Consider the following 19726-nt stretch of genomic DNA (forward strand, 5'->3'; position numbering starts at 1 on the left):
GTTTCAGCCTCCAAAAGGGCTGCAAGAGCACCACCTGGAAGAGCTGTTAGATGAGGTTATACAACCAAAGAACTAAGCAAACTGCCTGGTGCTTGGCAAGTGCTCAGTAAATCAGAGGAATGACAACAACAGCTTAGCATCCGTTCTTTGAAAAAGCAAGGTGATCAGTCAGCAAGAGCATGAGACAGCCAAGCCAAAAGGCCAGCTACTCACTTTCCTCCTAGTCAAGGCCCAGCACACTCCACAAGGCCAGGTGTGGTCTGGATTCAAGTGGGTGGGGTCCACAGGAGCAGGACATGGAAACCCCCTATTAGATGACTCAAAATTTATTTGGGGGGCTTTGATGAGTTTTGCAAGCTACCTGCCAGTCTGTGCATTCCCTGTGTTTTATGTTTACTCTCAAGTGTAGCTATCTTTCAATGCTAAATCCAGCCTTTGCAGATATATTTTCAAATGGATGTTAGGACTTTGGAGTCACCTGATTCTACTTCCCACTCAATGAGGGGATTTCTTTTTTTTTTTTTTAAGATTTTATTTATTTATTCATGAGAGACACACAGAGAGAAAGAGAGGCAGAGACATAGGCAGAGGGAGAATCCAGCTCCATGCAGGGAGCCCAATGTGGGATTCAATCCCGGGACCAGGATCACAGCAGACCACAGACACTCAACTGCTGAGCCACCCAGGCAACCCAACGAGGGGATTTCTATGCATAATATCCCTATATATCCCTTGGAGATACTCTGGATTCCCCCTTTCCTTTTTTTTAAGATTTGATTTATTTATTCATGGGAGACACAGAGAGAAGGAGGCACACAGGCAGAGGGAATAGCAGGCTCCACACAGGGAGCCCAATGTGGGACTTGATCCTCGGACTCCAGGATCACTCCCCAAGCCAAAGGCAGATGCTCAATCACTGAGTCATCCAGGTGTCATTGGATTCCCACTTTCTCCCAGTCATTTCCTTTTTTTTTTTTTTTTTAAGATTTTATTTGTTTATTCATGAGAAACACAGAGGGGGGCAGAGACACAGGCAGAGGGAAAAGCAGGCTCCACTCAGGGAGCCCACATGGGACTCGATCCCAGACTGGGATCACACCCTGAGCCAAAGGCAGATGCCCAACCGCTGAGCCACCCAGGCAACCCTCTCCCAGTCATCTTAATCTGCTTCTCCCTCTGCCTATGTCTCTGCCTCTCTCTCTGTGTCTCTCATGGATAAATAAATAAAATCTTTTTTTTAAAAAAAAGAACTGATCTTAGATCTCTCCTCTTCCCACTATTGCCTTTGCCACACTGCCAGAGCCAGCCTCCTCTAGCCCTTGCCTAGAATACTAGCCCCAACTGGCCTCCTTCTGCCCACACTTCCAACTCCCCAGTCTCTTCTCTCCCCGAAGCAGGGTATTTTTTAAAACTGTAAATCTGACCATGACTCTCTCTCTACCTCAAGTTGAGTTCCCCAGAGGCAATCCCTGAGACAAGGATTCATGAGAAAGTGTTTTCATTTAAAAATGCTCCCGGGGGGTGGGGGTGGGGGGTCCCTGGATACCTCAGTGGTTTGGTACCTGCCTTCTGCCGATGGCGTAGTGCTGGAGGCCCAGGATTGAGTCCCACATCGGGCTCCCTGCATGGAGCCTGCTTCTCCCTCTGCCTGTGTCTCTGCCTCTCTCTCTCTCTCTCTCTCTCTCTCTCTCTCTCTGTGCCTCTCATGAATAAATAAATAAAATCTTTAAAAAATAAAAATAAAAATGCTCCTGGATGGGCAGCCCGGGTGGCTCAGCGGTTTAGCGCCGCCTTCAGCCCACGTGTGACCCTGGAGACCTGGGATCGAGTCCCATGTCAGGTTCCCTGCATGGAGCCTGCTTCTCCTTCTGCCTGTGTCTCTGCCTCTCTCTCTCTTTCTCTGTCCGTCTCTCCTGAATAAATAAATAAAATCTTAAAAAAAAATAAAAATGCTCCAGGAACAGCCAGTAAGGGATTGGGGGAAGCTGAGCAGGGAAACACAAGACACCAAGCAAAGAAGTCTGGAAGCCTACATTGTTTCCAGAACGTTCTTCCTGCTGAAGATAAGGGCTGGGCTTTCATATTCTTACTCTACTAGCTGAGTCCTGGGCCAAGGAGGCTTAGGAGGAGCTCTCTGTGGCCCAAGAGCTTCAGGGACTCAAGGGCTATCTTTGGAACTAAGTTGCAAGAACCAGTCACTTTAGCAAAAGTGCATGGAAGCTGGGAGACTGGCACGATGAGAGCATGACAGGGACCCCCGACAAAGCACCAACTGGGTCCTCTCCTGTTCCCTCCCTATGTCCTGTCTCAGGCCTTTGTTCATTTCCTTCAGAACACTACTTTATAAGTAGTCTATAGAATTGTCTCTCTCTACTTGTTTATTGTCTCTTTTCCTTTTTTTTTTTTAACTTTTTTTATTTATTTATGATAGTCACACAGAGAGAGAAAGAGGCAGAGACACAGGCAGAGGGAGAAGCAGGCTCCATGCACCGGGAGCCCGATGCGGGACTCGATCCCGGGTCTCCAGGATCGTGCCCTGGGCCAAAGGCAGGCGCCAAACCGCTGCGCCACCCAGGGATCCCTATTGTCTCTTTTCCTGACTAAAATGGAATCTCTGAGTGTAGTTAGTACGTTTGTCTTGTTGCCTTTCATACTCTAATCCACAGAACAGAGATGGCACATTGTGAATCCTCCACAAAAATTTGTATCAATGGATGAGTGAATGATGGGAATTGGTTTGGACACCTTCAGCAATGGGGATCTTCTACAGTATAAAGAAGCTCATCCCACTTCCAGGAAACCTTAATAGGAAGCCTGTCCCAGTGCTCGCTTTGGCAGCATATATACTAAGATAGAAAGCCTGTCCCAAGACTGAACTGTAATCTGCTTCTTTGTCACACCAACTGGTCTCCTCTCTGGGACAAGTCAGGCAACCATGGCCTCTGTCCTGTCAGTCCCTTAAATGTCCACTATGCCACCTTTCTCACTTCCAGATTAATCAACCAGCTCTTCCAAAAGTTCCTCCTATGACATGGATTTTTAGAGTGTTGGCATCCATAATTTTACTGCTCTGAAAAAAATTCTTTTTACCTAGCTACACAATGCATAGCTATCTGTCCCATACTGTGCTGAATACACCCAGTCTTGGAAGGTAAATTGGGTCAAGCCAGATAAGAATCTGAGCTAAACCAAAGCTTACCTAGCCAGAGTCAGCAGACCCAGGTTTGAATCCTTATTGTTAAATCACTGATCTGGAGTGAAATACTTAGTTTCTCTGACCCCAATTTCTTTATCTGTACAATGGGAAGAATAAAAGCACTTAAGTAACAGGGCGGGTATAAGGGTGAATGAACTAAGACAACATATATAAACCACTGAGCAGAGTACCACGCCTGGGAGCTTCCCCAGATTTTACCTCTGATCTGATGATAGCTCTCCTTTTTTCTGGTCACATCCTCCTGCTAACCCAGCTCCATCTCAGACACCTCTGCACCCCTTAAGTCATGATGAGGCTTCCAGGTGCTGCATCCAGATGTTTTTCTGGTTATTATTTCTCCTGTTTTCTCCTCACTTTCCACCTCTGGATTCTACTTCTCCTACTCCTTGCTGCTCATGCATATCCACCACATATCCATCCTCCCTTTCCTCCTTACTTGCTCACTTAATTCTTTCTTGCTGTTTGTGTTCTCCCTTATCTTTCTTTTTTTTATTAATAAAGATTTTTATTTTATTTATTTGACCGAGAGAGCCAGAGAGCACAAGTGGGGGAAACAGCAGAGAGAGAGGGAGAAGCAGACCCCTCGCAGAGCAGGGAACCCGATGCAGGGCTCCATCCCAGGACCCTGGGATCGTGGCTCAAGCCAAAGGCAGATGCTTAACTGAATGAGCCACCTAGGAGCCCTGCCCCCCTTGTCTTTCTTTATGTCATGGAAACTCTAACCAGAAATTTCAATTTCTCTCTCTCTCTCTCTTTTCCATTTTTTTATTCTGCTTTCTACCTGGGCTCCAGAGAACCAAGAGGAAATGATCGACCTGGTGACAATGAAATCTGTACATGCTACCTCTCTCACCACATAGTCATCTTAAGCTACAGGCATTTTCTATCTGCTCCTTGCCACAGACTGAGTGGTAAAATCCAAGGTCGAACGAGGAGACAGCAGCTGTGAGGGCAGAGGAGAAATAGGAAGCTCTCCTTCCCCTGCCCCTATGCATGTGCTTCTGGTTGCTTTTCTTGCCCACTGCATTAGTACACAACGGTGATAGTTGTCTGATAGGGCAAGAAAAGCAGGCTGACTTTAATGGAAATACCTTTAGTATTTTCCCATTAATTATGAATTTTCCCCCTCGGCTTTGTGCTAAATAGCTTTTATCCAACGAGGAGAGTTCTCTTTTATATCTAGTTTGCTAAGCTTACATGATATGTCATTGTGGTTAGTAGGCTTGAGTTTCTAGATTGGAAGTAAAGCACTGAAAACCAGGAAAGCAGGGTAATAAGTAGGTTGGTTTGGGAGGTAGCCCAGGAATATCAGAAGAAAGAATTAAGGCCAAGCAGGTAGGCTGGAGGATGATGCAGTATCTGGTCCTGAGGGACTGTCATGGTACCAATAGTATTCTTCATACTCTGCTCTCAGATCAGGTGTGATACTGTGATTCAAAGACTCTACTAGACCCTTGAGGGTAGCAATGACAAAACTTGGCTCTAGTTATAGTTCTCGTTTCTTCTTTTATTAATTTAAATAAGCAATTCTGGATTTTCAAGAAGCCTTTGGAGCTTCTTGAATTGGAGCACATAACTGAAACTTCATCCCTTTTCACGTGAAAGCTTTTTGGAGGTGGATTTGATCCTGGTTTTCCATTCCAATCAGTTGCTGTGAAAGCCACTTCTTGTTCTGGCTGTGGGCAGATCAAGCCTCTTTTTTTTTTCCCCCGATGGAAATTCAGGAAGGAAACCAAATAATTCCCAACAGAGACAAGAGTTGACCACAGTACCATCCAAAATGGCTTTTAAAGATTTCAATCTTGCATGTGAGAATATTGGCAACTGAGGTTGGCTTGCTCACTCTGTATTGTCAGCTTGATAGAAATGTGGTTCTGCCATTTTGACAGGAAAATCTTTTCTGATGGAGAAGAGGTTGCAATCGAAACATTGCTGAGGTACACTTTAACAATGAAAAACTTTGGTAAAAGCATTTGTGACACACATCCAGAATAAAGTGCTAAACACTCAGATAGATATTTCTCAATAAACCAACCTGCATGTACTGTGGAATTGGTGAAAGGAAAGGACATGCTAAGCAGAATTATACTGTGTGGCATCTATTGATAGTTATTCTACTCCTATTACATGGTGGCTTTGTGGTTTTTTTGTTTTGTTTCTACCATGATTGACAGAAAATTTGTCAATCTGCTCCTGGATCACCAAGAGTTGATTGTGCTTGACTTCCTTAATTAGTTCCACTCTTAACTGACGAGGGGTGGGAGAGTAAGTGCTAAGTAACCCGTCATAAGGGGAAAATTCAAACCAACTGGTAATGTGTCAGACAGTTTTGGAATAGTCTCAGAAGGTGACAAGTAAATAAAATCTATGAGGAAAAGTTGAAGGAACTAACATACCTCTCAGCCTTAAAAAGAGAAAGTGACAGGCTAATATAGTGACTGTTTCTGGAACAGTAAACTAGATCATCGACACACTCCAAAAACACCTTCTGTGCTCAGTGGACAGTGGTGCCCTGGAAAAAGCAATAGCCTCAGCTTAGAAGGAGGCTCTGGTGACACCCCTGCCAAAGAGGGACTTTGGCAGTTTCCCTGTCTATCTCAGTTTCCAACTCTGTCAAATTAAAAACTTGGATCACTTTGGGGTTCCCAGGTAAGCGTTCCTTTAAGGTTTTCTAAAAGAAAAATGAGTATTTCAAACCACACAAAGGATATAGTACTTTTAAAGTATTACATAACAAGTGCATTTACTTAGTGATCAGAATCATTCAAACATGAAGCTCATCAGGAAAAAGAGGTACTTGGCAGTAACAGTTTGGGAACTATACTGTAAGACACCATAGAGTAGAGACCCTGCTGGCTTTGTTTTAAAGATCTCTGCTGGGATCCCTGGGTGGCGCAGCAGTTTGGCGCCTGCCTTTGGCCCAGGGCGCGATCCTGGAGATCCGGGATCGAGTCCCACGTCGGGCTCCCGGTGCATGGAGCCTGCTTCTCCCTCTGCCTGTGTCTCTGCCTCTCTCTCTCACTGTGTGCCTATCATAAGTAAATAAAAATTAAAAAAATATATAAAGATCTCTGCTGCCAGCACAGCACCTCCTTAAGTGCTCATTAAGTTTCCATCAAATGCAGATGCAGAGAGACCACCAATAACCTCCCGTGTACTCATCACTCAGTATCAAAAATGATTCTTCTAGCTTTTCTGTGCTTCTACCCAAGTGACGTCTAAACCTCTTCACAGATTATTTGATGCAAGTTCCAGATACCATATAATTTTACCCACAAACATTTCAATGCGTCACTCTGAAAAGTAAGTATTTTGTAAATACGGTATCATCATGCCTAAAATAAATATCATCTAATATCAATTCAGTACTCAAATTTCCCTGATTGTGTCCTAGATATTTTTTAAAGGTTTATTTAAGCTCTAAAGATTGCAAACTGGGTGAAATGTATATTAAGTTTTGTTTAAGGGACACCTGGGTGGCTCAGCAGTTGAGTATCTGCCTTTGGCTCAGGGCGTGATCCTGGGATCTTGGATTGAGTCCCATATTGGGCTCCCTATGGGGAGCCTGCTTCTCCCTCTACCTATGTTTCTGCCTCTGGCTCTCTCTCTCTCTCATGAATAAATAAATAAATCTTTTTTAAAAAGTTTTGTTTAATCTAGAGTCACCCTACGTGAAACCCCCCACACATATATTCTTTGTGATTTACTTGTTGAAGGGACCAGATCCCTTGCCCTAGACTTTCCCAAATTCTGGATATTGCTGGTTGCTTTGTATAATTTTTTAAGGATTTTTTTTATTTATTCACAAGATGCAGAGACAGAGAGAGAGAGGCAGAGACACAGGCAGAGGGAGAAGCAGGCTCCATGCAGGGAGCCCGACGTGGGACTCGATCCCAGGTCTCTGGGATCACACCCTGGGCTGAAGGCAGTGCTAAGCCGCTGAGCCACCTGGGCTGCCCCTTGCCTTGTATATTTTATTATTTACCTTGTATTTCCTATAAACTGGTAGTTAGATCAAAAAACTTAATCTAGGGGCACCTGGGTGGCTCAGTTGCAAAATGTTGATATGCTAATTCATGTCTTAGCTTCATTTCTTCTTCATTTACTTCTTTTTTTTTTTTTTAAGATTTATTTATTTATTCATTCAGAGAGAGCGAAGAGAGAGGCAGAGACACAGGCAGAGGGAGAAGCAGGCTCCATGCAGGGAGCCCGATGTGGGACTCGATCCCGGGTCTCCAGGATCACACCCCGGGCTGCAGGCGGCGCTAAACCGCTGTGGCACCAGGGCTGCCCTTCATTTACTTCTATAAAGAAAAACTTTATATTTATATCTGGCATATTTCTATACAGAAAAACTTCTCCTAATCAACTATTTTGTTATTCTGGCACACCGCTGGAGTAAGAACAACAGAATAAATGCTATTTCTTTCCCTTTGTTTACTAGTTTCAAAATAATAGGCTGATTCCCTAGCATCTTTCAAGAGATGATAAATGAGAGGGTCTTTTTTTAAGCATTACTATGAACTCATGGGTTTAAACATATTTGAGGAGTTTGAGTTTGATGCAATTATAATCCTTATTGATTATCCCATCATTGACCAGTGGCGTCGTGGGAGCCTCCAATCTGCTCCTGAGTCCTGCAGACCAGCTCTGGTGGTGGTTGGTAGGTTCTTAGTTTCTGTAGACTCAACTTTAGAGATAATCTCTAATGTCCTCCTTACCACTGCCCTTGGACCAGGGAAATAGGAGCCCTTGTCCTTGGCCATATATATTAGATACATTGAGACAAAGTATTTTTTCCTCTTTTCAGGTCTCATAGGAAAGTTTTCTGAAATGTAGGTGACTGATTGAATCAGGGAGGGGAGGGGTCATGTGTGGGCCCAACTGGTCCCCTCAGGCCAGAGGATGAGGGCGAGGCTGCCAATGATTTGGCTAGGAGGGATGAAGAGGAAGAATGGGAGACAAAATCATAGCCTCTGCCCAGGGAAATCAAAGAAAGCATGCCTACCTCAATTTAAAGTTGGCCCCTCAAATCAACCCAAATGGGTGTCTACTGAACTCATTCCTCTGTAACTACCTTCCTGCACATTCCCCTTTCCCCACTCCCTGTTCCTTGGCTGGGTTGCCATAGATTTGGGAGGCGCTTAGAACTGCCTGGCACTTTTGAATTGGAAAAGTAAGATGTGGAAGAGGGTATCTGCCTGCCCTAACTTTAATCAGTCTGTATCCTGGGATTGGATGCATCCAGCCATCCCCCAGGCTCCTGGGGCCAGCTTCCGTCCTCCCCAGCATGTCCATGAGAACTATGACTCAGGTGTCCATATGGCAGGAACAACCCAGGGAGAACCTTGTTCCTTTAGTTTCCATATCTCAAAGAAGTGGAGTTGGCTATGGGGAGAGGGAAAAGCTTGATTGGAGCACAGGATGGAAGTGGGCATAGCTTAATTTATAGCTTTTACACTTTTAGGCATATGGTACATGGGGCAATATTTGCATTTTTACAAATGTTAGGCAGCACTGGTCCTTCTGGCTTGGACATTCCAAGTCAGTGTTTGGATGCTCTAAGGAAGGAGCTCTACACTCTATAGTCCAGTCTAGTCCCTTAACCCAGTTCTTCCTCTTCTGTTCCAAGGCATCATGAAAGCAGTCTGTCTTTGGCATTATTGAATTCTGAGCATGCTTAGAAATTGGATTGGGGCTGCTGCTTTTTGTTTAAAGTTGGTGGAAACCTGCAGTTTTGGAAGAGCATAGTGGCAGCAGCCTGAGGCATATTTTGGGCTCACCATAGTTCTGCCTTGTTTCAGAAGGGTTCTGATAACCAAGGGGGACTTCCTCAATGGTCACATCTGCATGACTCTGCCCCTTGGCCATAGCTCATTACTCTTGGTGCAGACACCTCAAGCAAACTCTCTCATCTGAGAACTTTAGATGGAGAGATGCAGAGGCCAAGCATTTCTGAAGCAGTCACATCAATGGCATGAGGTCTATGGCTGCTGGCTACTGAGCTGCCTGGAGTTGTCCTAATATCTTCCTTGACTCTATTTTTTTTGTTCATCTCTTCCTCCAGATAGGTGACACACTCAACAGCCTTCAAAAAGATTATTTTTTATTAGTATGAGCTAATCTAAGTCAGTTTCTATTGCCTGCATGCACACATACATGTGCACAAAACTATTAATTAAAACCATTGTTTAAAAAAAAAAAAAAAACCATTGTTAGGGGACACCTGGGTGGCTCAATGGTTAAGTATCTGACTTTGGCCCAGGGCGTGATCCCAGAGACTTGGGACCAAGTCCCACATCGGGCTTCCTGCATGGAGCCTGCTTCTCTCTCTGCCTATGTCTCTGCCTCTCACTCTACATGTCTCTCATGAATAAATAAATAAAATCTTTAATAATAAATAAATAAAACCATTGTTATAAGGAGCACTGGAGGGGAGGGGACACCTGGATGGTTCAGGCAGCTAGCTAAGTGCCTGCCTTTGGCTCAGGTCATGATTCCAGAGTCCTGGGATCGAGCCTTGCATCAGGCGTCCTGCTCAGCAAGGAGTCTGCTTCTTTCTTTCTCCTCTCTTCCTCTGCCCCTCCCCACTGCTTGTTCTCTCTTTCTCAAATAACTAAAAAAATCTTTAAAAAAAAAAAAAAAGGAGTGGGATGTTGGGTGGCTCAGTGGTTGAGTATCTGCTTTTGGCTCAGGTCGTGACCTCAGGTTCCTGGGATTGAGTCCCGCATCGAACTCCCTGCATGGAGCCTGCTTCTCCCTCTGCCTGTGTCTCTGCCTCTCTCTCTGTGCCTCTTGTGAATAGATAAATAAAATCTTTAAAAAAAAAAAAAAAAAGGAGCACTAAGGAGCCAAAGCACCCAGATTCATTCCTTTACCTCTGACACTTACATCCTATCATCATATCTTTATTTTTTTTTAAGATTTTATTTATTTATTCATAGAGACACAGAGAGACAGAGGCAGAGGCACAGGCAGAGGGAGAAGCAGGCTCCATGCTGAGAGCCTGACAGTGGGACTCGATCCAAGGTCCCCAGGATCACACCCCGGGCTGCAGGCGGCGCTAAACCGCTGCACCACCGGGGCTGCCCTCATCATATCTTTAAATGCCAGACTTATTATCCTCTCTTATAATCAGAGCTGAAGCAATAAGGTGAAATAGAAATAATAATGATAAAAAAATGATGATAGCACTAATACCTATATTTTTTTAGCACTTTTTTTAAAGATTTATTTATTTATTTATTCATGACAGAGAGAGAGAGAGAGGCAGAGACACAGGCAGAGAGAGAAGCAGGCTCCATGCAGGGAGCCCGACGTGGAACTCGATCCAGGGTCTCCAGGATCACACCCTGGGCCGAAGGCGGCGCTAAACCGCTGGGCCACCGGGGCTGCCCTTTAGCACTTTTTATATCAGGAACTGTTAGGTGCTTTACATAAATTATTTTATGAATCTAATCCTCAAAAAACAATATTGGGTTCATTAAAATGCTTTTGACTCTGCATAAGAGAAACCCCAAGCACAAAATAGCTTAAATATGAGAAAATTAGTTATTTTATTGTAACAAGAAATCCCTAGCAAGGGCAGCTTCAGGCTTGGTTAACTTAGAGGCCCAATGTTATCAGGGACCCAGGTTCTTCTCATCTTTTTGCTTGGTTGGCTCTGGTCTCCAGGCTAGTACTCTTCATGATTGCAAAATAGCTGCTGAATTTCCAGGAGTCCCATGGTACATGACAAGATTCAACAGAGGGATGGTCTCTTTCTTGTATCTCTTTTTTAAGTAAGAGAAAGCTTTCCAAGAAGCTTCCCCTGGATGAACCCTCCCATCAGAACTGGGACATACACACATGCCTAATCTAACCATTGACCAGGAATAAGATTACTGCCATGGGCCTACACTAGGCCCATGGTGTGATTCACCCCATTCACCCCAGGGGAAGAGGTGAAACATTCTGGAAAAAAAGAAAGAGACCTTTCCCAGCAAAGAAGGGAGGAAACTGCTAGTTAACCAACGGTGTCTGCTACAAACTTGGTGAGATGTATAGGAAAGGGAAACAACTAGTTAAGGGCAAATGGAATCTGAACCTAGAACTGTCTCTCAAACTGAGTTTCTTAACCTATGCTCTGGGAAGCAGTTAGTCCTCACTAGGTTCTGGGCTTTTTGTTTTGTTTTTTGTTTTTCAGTCCTCACTAGATTCTTTGGCCTTTGAAGAACTCAAGTCACTAAGGCTATCCTGGCTGTTAACCTGAGAACAACTGGTATGGGAACTCCCAGCAAGTCAGATTCAAGGGACCAAGCAACAGAGCAAATTTATCCAGCTAGTCCAACACCTCATTTAGTCCCTTCTCCAATTGCTTGCTCAATTCTCTTCAGCCATGGTGGAGAAGGAATATAGAACAACAGCAGGCTCCAGTCCAAGATTTCTGGCTTTCTGAGTGAGTATCATAAATGAGTCCATTCCAACACTGACTTATCTTGTTCCTTAGAAAGAGCCCATGTAAGCTTTTGGTTGACAGCCTGACAGATCTCTGTCTTTCCAACCCTCAAAGCCTGTGAAAGATTCAGCTCTATTCCTAGGACTTCAGGCTTTTTGATCTCTTGCCCCACACAGCTTCAAAATTTAGCAAATATCTTGAGGGAGATACCCATCTTGTGTTTGATGCAACCCTCCTCCTTCTAACAGGACTTTGTTTCTTACATACTGCTGGCCTGGAAACTTTCCTTCACTAGTAGATACTTCTAGCCCAGTGTCACCTGCTCCATCTCAGAATTCAGCAAGTGTACCCAGGAGGAAAACTGCCTGTGTGCTTAGAACTACTCTAGATTCCAGTGTTAGGCTGCTCCAGATCACATTGACCAACAAAAGCTCTGCCAGTTTCATTTTGTCCCAGTAAAGGCCTTACTTCTGGGCCAACCTCTATCCTTGGCCTGCCCCAGAGAAGCAAATGGTCACAGATTATCACCTCATTCAGAAAAGGCTCTTTTCTCTCCAGAATTTTATTTTACATTTAAAGATTTTATTCACTTATTTGACATACAGAGTGGGAGAGAGCACAAGCAAGGGGAGCAGCTCCCATTGAGCAGGATGCCTGATATGGGGCAAGATCTCAGGATCCTGGGATCATGAACTGAGCCAAAGGCAGATGCTTAACCAAAGGCAGTTAACTGAATGAGCCACCCAGGCATCCCTCTCTCTAGAATTTAATTAACCAGTCTTTCTTGCTGCTTCAATTCTCCAATGTCTTTTAAAATATGATTTTTATAACTTACCCAGTTTTTTTCTAGTTGTTTCAGCAGGAACATCAGATTGTTGCTACCCATGCTACATCCTATCCAGAGAGGAAGTCCTATGAAATTATTTCAAGATTTAGCCATGCATAGTCATACAGATATATGTGGGTGAATCAATCCAGATCATGGCACGGCTCCTCTCTGGCATTTCTACTACGGTGAGGACAAGTGGCCCAAGTAGACCAACCAAAGTTCTTCTGCACTAGAACTGGGAGCCAGAGCCTTTTTATTTTTGCAGTGGGTGGGAGGTAGGATAAAGCTGTGAGAATAAGTCTGGAAGTTTCCATTGGCTCAGTCTCATGCTCAGGGAAGAAGCCAGTTTCTAGCAGGAGGAAGTGAAGCACTCATGCAGAAAGGAGAAGCACAGGAGCTTCTCAGACGATGCTGGAGTCCTTGATTCTACTCATTCATGTTTGCTGTGGTTTGCTTACCAGAGCCACAGATCTCTTTTTTTGCCAAAGCTAGTTCCAGTCTCTTGAGAGGTTGAGTTAGCTTTGTGTTTTTTTGCCCTTGAGTTTACAAAACATTCTAGGTCCATATGATATGTTATCCTTTCCTTCTTAAGCAAGGCGAAGGTGGCTTATGTTACCTGTAACTCAGAGTCTTAAATAAGACTGCTTCTTTAATGATGGGCAGGTGTAGAAGGGCCTGGTGAAAGCTGTCTCCCTTATTGCACAGTAGGAAGAGATGGGGGATGATTGCTGACTAGTGCTGAGATCTCAACTTTGAATCATGAATCCTTACCCCAAAAAGAGATGGATGCTTCTGAATTCTGGATACCCAGCCTACCATGGGAAGAACTTCAGACTTGCCTAAGAAGTTATCCAAATCTGTCTGCCAAAGCCATGATGTTTTATGTTAACCAAATTGGGAAACTGCTTCCTACCCTCAACACTCAAAGATGGGAAGGAACGGAAATAGAAGATTCCTGGGTTTGTACATTTTACCTACTCCTGGGGCTCCTGACTTGCAGATGAGCCTGAGGTTTACACCAGAGGGTAAACAAGATAGCTATTTGGACATCACACACCACTTTGCCAGTTTCCGTTCTCTTGAATTATTTACCATCTAATTGCCTGCGTTGAAACAGAATCTGGAAACACAGAGTCAGAGATGTAGCCTTCTTTGTGAGTTAGAGAAGGAAAACTAGAGTCCAGAGAAGTACCCAGAGCAAGAAAACTTCATGGCTTTCTGAAGTTCTCTTGCTTTGGGAGGGTTGTGAGCACAGGTCAGGGGAAACCAGAGCATCAGCAGACAGCCACAGGCAAGGGTTGCCCTAGAACTAACTAGTTCAGTCTCTCCTTTGGGCCACCATCCCTGGGTGCCAGTCTGGACTTATCCACTGAGCCTTGATTTCTTGTCTGTAAAAGACAGTTTACAAAGGTGGATGGCATAGAAAAATAAACCTCTATTTAGATTGAAAAGATTGTTATGACAAACCTTATTTTTGCCATCATACCAATAATTTCCCATAGGAATAAATACCAGTAGCTGTGAAAAAAGGAAAAATATTCTAAAAATAATTCAGTCAGTAATGTAGAAACTTTGGAAAGTTTAGAAAAGAATAATGACAAAACTCACTAGTAGTCTCACTGGTAAGAATGGCTCTTTATATTTTGACATATTTTAATCCAGTCTTTTTTTTTTCTAACCAAATATCGATAATTGAGAAATATTAATTATACAATAAAAAAATTATACGATTTTATAGCCTAGCTTTTTTCTATTCAGCTTTTTGTAGTGAGCCTCTCCCCCACATCAATAAATACTCTTTCAAAACAAGATTTTTGGGGATCCCTGGGTGGCTCAGCAGTTTAGCGCCTGCCTTCAGCCCAGGGCGTGATCCTGGAGACCAGGGATCGAGTCCCTCATTGGGCTCCCTGCATGGAGCTTCTCCCTCTGCCTATGTCTCTGCCTCTCTCTCTCTCTCTCTCTCTTTCTCTCTGTGTGTCTCTCATGAATAAATAAATAAAATCTTTAAAAATAAATAAATAAAAACAAGATTTTTAGGAGCATTTGGGTGGCTTGAGCCTACTTAAAAACAACAACAAGAAGAACAAGATTTTTAATGGCTAATTATTTTCAAATAGTTCACTGTAAAGAGATCCAAGATTAAAATATTATTAACTAGGATTCAATGGATTCAGTTTGATTTCACATTGAAATCTAATTGGGGGGATCCCTGGGTGGCGCAGCGGTTTGGCGCCTGCCTTTGGCTCAGGGCGCGATCCTGGAGACCCAGGATTGAATCCCACGTTGGGCTCACGGTGCATGGAGCCTGCTTCTCCCTCTGCCTGTGTCTCTGCCTGTGTCTCTGCCTCTCTCTCTCTCTCTCTCTCTGTGACTATCATAAATAAAAAAAAAAAAAAAAAAAAAGAAATCTAATTGGGGTATTGCAAAGGATATTGATAACAATATGGAGTCACAGACTGGATAGAGAAGATCAGGAGCAGATGTGGAAATGATTTTTCGCCACTAGGACAACTGCAGGTTGCACAGTGGTCCATGAACAGGAAGTGAGAGAGAGGACACGGTGGATGGATGGTCAGGTCGAGAGGTAGATGTGAGCAACCAGGTGAGCATGCGTGAGTGGGGAGCGGTTCCTAGAAAGCCCATGACCCTAATCATTGGATTTATTAACGGCTATTATGCTATTCCTTATGCTGTTATGGGCTAAAATCTATAGTCCAAGTCTATATATAGACCTTTATGTTCATGTTTCCTTCCAGTCTTTTTCCTAAGCATAATTGTTTTGTTTTGCTTTTTTACATAGGTGGAATCTATAGTCTGAATATTTATGTTACCTGCTGGGGTTTTTTCAACCTTACAACCTCAGTCTTCAAGTTTGACTTACGTAAACTTAGGATAGAGGGAAAGGACCTGTGTATCAATAGGAAAAGACAACTTATCCTTTTACTAGTTGGAGTCTTGGTTACACTAATTTCCACTCAGATCAACATGATTTTGAAATTTGCAAGAAATATGGTCCACTTACAAATAATTTTCAGGAGGAGATAGACATGTACACACTGTGGAGAAGGCTGATGCCTCCTTTTCCTTATAGGCAACTAAGCAGAGAGAAAAAAGGTAAGTAGAGGCATGTCAGGGAAAGTCAGAGAAGCATCCACACCTGCTCATCATATCAAGTGTCTAGAGATTCTTTAAATAATTCAGGTGCAGCCGGCTCCCTCCAGGGGCAGGTGCTGAGGAGAGTTTCCAGACAAGCATCTCCTCTTGCAAACTGGAGCAGACCTGGGATCTGATTACTTGAAAAGGGGTCCAGTTAGTAGCTACAGCAACCTCTTTCTTCAGCCTTACAACTTACCTTGGTTTAAGGTACAAGAAGCTTCTAGGGAAATATTACTGCTACAGCCCACTGTGGTGGGGAAGAACTCTGAAGCCCGACTGTCTATGTTCTAAAATAGGTTCTACTACTTCCTAACTGTGTGACCTTGGGCAATATACTCAACCTCTCTTATCCTAGGGATAATAATTCTTTCATTGAGATTGCTGTGGCATCACATGTAAGGCTCCTACTACGGTGCCTGATACATAATAGATATCTCCTCAGAGTGTCCCCAACCACATTTCCGAGGAAGAGATGTTTGTACTTTGAATAAAAGAGCAATGTCCAGAAATAAGAAAAATATATTTCTTAGAACAAAATAAATTTAACAACTAACAGTTATTGAAGGCTTACCAAAGGGTGGACATTGTGAGTGCTTTACATATAATCTCAGAAAATCCATTTATGAGTAAGTATTATCAAAGTTCTGAGAAGTTAAGACACTTACCCCAGGGCAAACAGCCAGAAGATGGCAGAATCAAGGTCCAAACCTGTTCTGTCTTTAAAAAAAAAAAAAAAAAAAAAAAAAGCCTGCATTCTTATCCTCTCGGTAAATTGGTTTCTCAAAGTTATTGCACTTAGTCTCCAGGTGAGCATCTGAGGATGGCCTTGTGGTATAAGGCAGACCTTCTTAGGTCCACGAGGCCAGACTGCCCTCTAGTGTTAGAGGAATCTTCAAACCAGATGGAATAATGAGTATTTTACTTTTGAGGTGGCAGTGAACCCTCCTCTCCTCCATCCTGGAGTGTGTCTGTAGTACCTATTATTGGCCAAAGGGTTCTCCTAGCAAAAGGGGGCAAAAAGGGCAGCCCGGGTGGCGCAGCGGTTTAGCTCCACCTTTAGCTCAGGGTGTGATCCTGGAGACCCAGGATCAAGTTCCACGTCGGGCTCCCTGCATGGAGCCTGCTTCTCCCTCTGCCTGTGTCTCTGCCTCTCTCTCTCTCTCTGTCTATCTCTGTCCCTCATGAATAAATACATTTAAAAAAAGGGGGGGGGGGCAAAAAGGTGGTAAGACTGGGAGCTACAGAAAACTATCTTGGGGAAGAGCAGCAATTCTCAGGTTAAGCTTTGAACCACTGGGTAGAGAGGGAGTGTCTCCTAGTCTCAGCACATGGTACAGAATAAGTGTTCAGTGAGTACTGAACAAAGTTTTAAATCTCATTCTCACGAAAGAGGGAGTCTTGACAGTAAGAGCAGTTATAAAGTTATTTGTTGATTTTTGCCAGAAGCACTAGCAGAAAAGACACTATAACGTGTAACACACCTTCCACTCCAATGGACTCCAAGGGCATGTTCATGGTCATGATCAGGTGAGAATGATGACACTCCTCAGTTATTTAGAAATTAGTTGGGGTCAGCAAAGATGTGTGATCATTTTAGGCTGCCACCCTCACACCAAGTCCCTAATGGGTGCCCCCCTCCCCCAGTCCAGCATCTCCTGCCATATCCATAACTCTGCCAAAGTGGTTTGTTTCACCGGGTGGCCAGCAAGCACCTGTAGGCGTTTCTCCTAGCTGGGCTGCTGGGGAATATAAAGACAGGTATACCAGGAGGGGCCCTATTGCTAATTGTGGCGAATACTGATGGAGCTGCTTCTCTGAACTGGGTATTCAGTCCATTACTTGAATCTCTCCTGACAGGTAGGTGTTAGTCTTCTACTTTTTCCAAATAAGGAAACTGAGGTCCATTTTGGTAAAAATAACTCTGTTAAGTTCACACAATTTATAGATGGCAATGCAGGTCAGTATTACACACCCCAATGCAAACTCATTTCAATATGTCCCTGGCTAATTTTTTGGAATAACTGTTACTGTTGCCTTTTTCTAAGATTCAAGAATCTTCAAGAGAATTAGCCCCATGGAGCCATCCCTTTACAAACAGATGGCTTTTTTTTTTTTTTTTTTTTAACACTTTGGTGGTCTAGCTTTCTCTGGGCTAATTTCCTGTGGATGCTCAGTCTGTACCCTCTGCCTAGGGCAAGTCTAAACTCCCACCCTCCTCCCCAGAAGTGCCAAGGAATTCATCTTTTCTCCATCTCCTACAGAGCAATTCGGCTTTTCCACATCCTACCATAAAACTTGATTTACAAAACCCGACAATGAGCTCAAGAGAACAAAGGAGGCTTCTGGTAAAAGCTACTCTTTAGAAGAGATTTAGGATAATTGTGGCAAACGGTGCTAGCAGCTTACACAATGTTTATCCTTTTTCCTTCCTTATGAAGAGGATCCTGATTTTTCTTCAGGTAGGACTGTGCCCAACTGTAAAACTGTATTTCTCAACCTCCCTTGCAGCTAGAGTTGTCCACATGGCTGCACAAAACAGTTCCTCCCTGTTGTTTAGATGAATGGATCCCCTCCAGCTCCCTGAGTCAGAATAATTTTCTTCCCTTACCCAATTTCTCTTCTCCTTTCTCCTTAGAGGTATAGACTCCTTCTTAGAGGTATAATATGCCCAGATTAAAAAAAAGTCACATTCCCCAGATCCCTTGCAGAAGTGGGGGGTGGGGGGCAGCCCTGGTGGCGCAGCGGTTTAGCGCTGCCTGCAGCCCAGGGTGTGATCCTGGAGACCCAGGATTGAGTTGCACATCAGGCTCCCTGAGTAGAGCCTGCTTCTCCCTCCGCCTGTGTCTCTGCCTCTCTCTCTCTCTCTGTGTCTCTCTCATGAATAAATAAATAAAATCTTAAAAAAAAAAAAAAAAGAAGTGAGGAGGGGGTGTCATGAGCCAGTTCTGGATGAGCAATTGGATGGGCCTTCCTAGAAAGTCATTTGGATGAGGCAGCTGGTATGTATTCCTTTGCCCATGGTTCCTCTCCTACCTGCTGTCTGGAATATGGTCCTGATGGTAGGGATATCACTATCACGTGGATGGAAGAGCAGAAACCGAAAGGAGCCCGAGTGCCTGATGACATCCCACAGCCTTGGCCTCAACCCTGGGATGTCTACCTCCAGACCTCTGCTTCTTACATGAGGCAAAAATGAACTTTTATTGTGCTCAAGCTCTAGTTGTTTGGATTTCCTGTGACAACGTAACTCAATTTCTACATTTACTACAGTGATTCAGGCCAGTTTATTAAGATTGGAGCTTAGGACTTCCATCTGATGGTACTTTTACTTGACGCCCTCCCATCCCAAATACACAATGTGGACAGCTTTGCTGCTGGCAGACATCTAGAATTGCGGTTCTCAAAGTGTGGTTCTTGGATTGGTGGCAGCAGCAGCAGCTGGAAATTTATTAGAAATGCAAATTCTTAGCCCTATCCCCAATCTACGGAACCAGCAATCTATTCTAATAACCATGCAGGTGATTCCGAGATTCTCAAGTTTGAAAACACCACTGATTTATAGAGCTTTGCAGAGAAAGAAAGCCAAGCCCCGATCAAATCATGTCTGAACTACATGTCTGGAGTTCCTCAGTTATGTAACCCAATAAATACCCTTTCTTTTGTTAAACTAGTTTGAGCTGATCATTGGATGTCCCGCCCTGTTACTTGTACTTTCCTGAAAACACCCCCACAGTTAATGCCTCATGGTCACTATCTGTACAGGGCACAAGATACTACCCAGAAATATTCTATGTACATTTGAGAAGCAGAAGTGAGTAGTAATCACATCAACGACAACTGCTCTGAGTCAAAAAAGAGACTTGATTAGATGTAAAGCCTTAGCCAGGCAAGACTGCCAGGGGACTCATCTAAATATGCAAAATCTTTGTGTTTGCTTGGAGATTTAGAAATGAATTTCTACTTCAGAAGCATGCACACTCCCACATGTATCCTGCACTGTACTGCAGTGCTCACAGGTTAGGTACCTTGAAACCAAAGTCTCTTGCTTTACTCCCATCCCCCTGCATAAAGCAGGCCTGCTCTCCTC

The 19726-nt window shown here is 43.8% G+C and overlaps 1 long non-coding RNA gene across 1 annotated transcript; it reads left to right on the plus strand.

Annotated features, from left to right (window-relative positions):
* Positions 1-6348: 6348 nt before the first annotated feature.
* On the plus strand, positions 6349-19289 carry LOC111093079. The gene is made up of 4 exons (XR_005380260.1): positions 6349-6520; positions 11403-11654; positions 17901-18098; positions 19158-19289. It is a non-coding gene; the product is annotated as an uncharacterized LOC111093079 (long non-coding RNA).
* The last annotated feature ends 437 nt before the right edge of the window (positions 19290-19726 follow it).

This window comes from Canis lupus, chromosome 28 (genome assembly GCF_011100685.1).
Source record: "Canis lupus familiaris isolate Mischka breed German Shepherd chromosome 28, alternate assembly UU_Cfam_GSD_1.0, whole genome shotgun sequence".
Taxonomy (NCBI): Eukaryota; Metazoa; Chordata; class Mammalia; order Carnivora; family Canidae; genus Canis; species Canis lupus.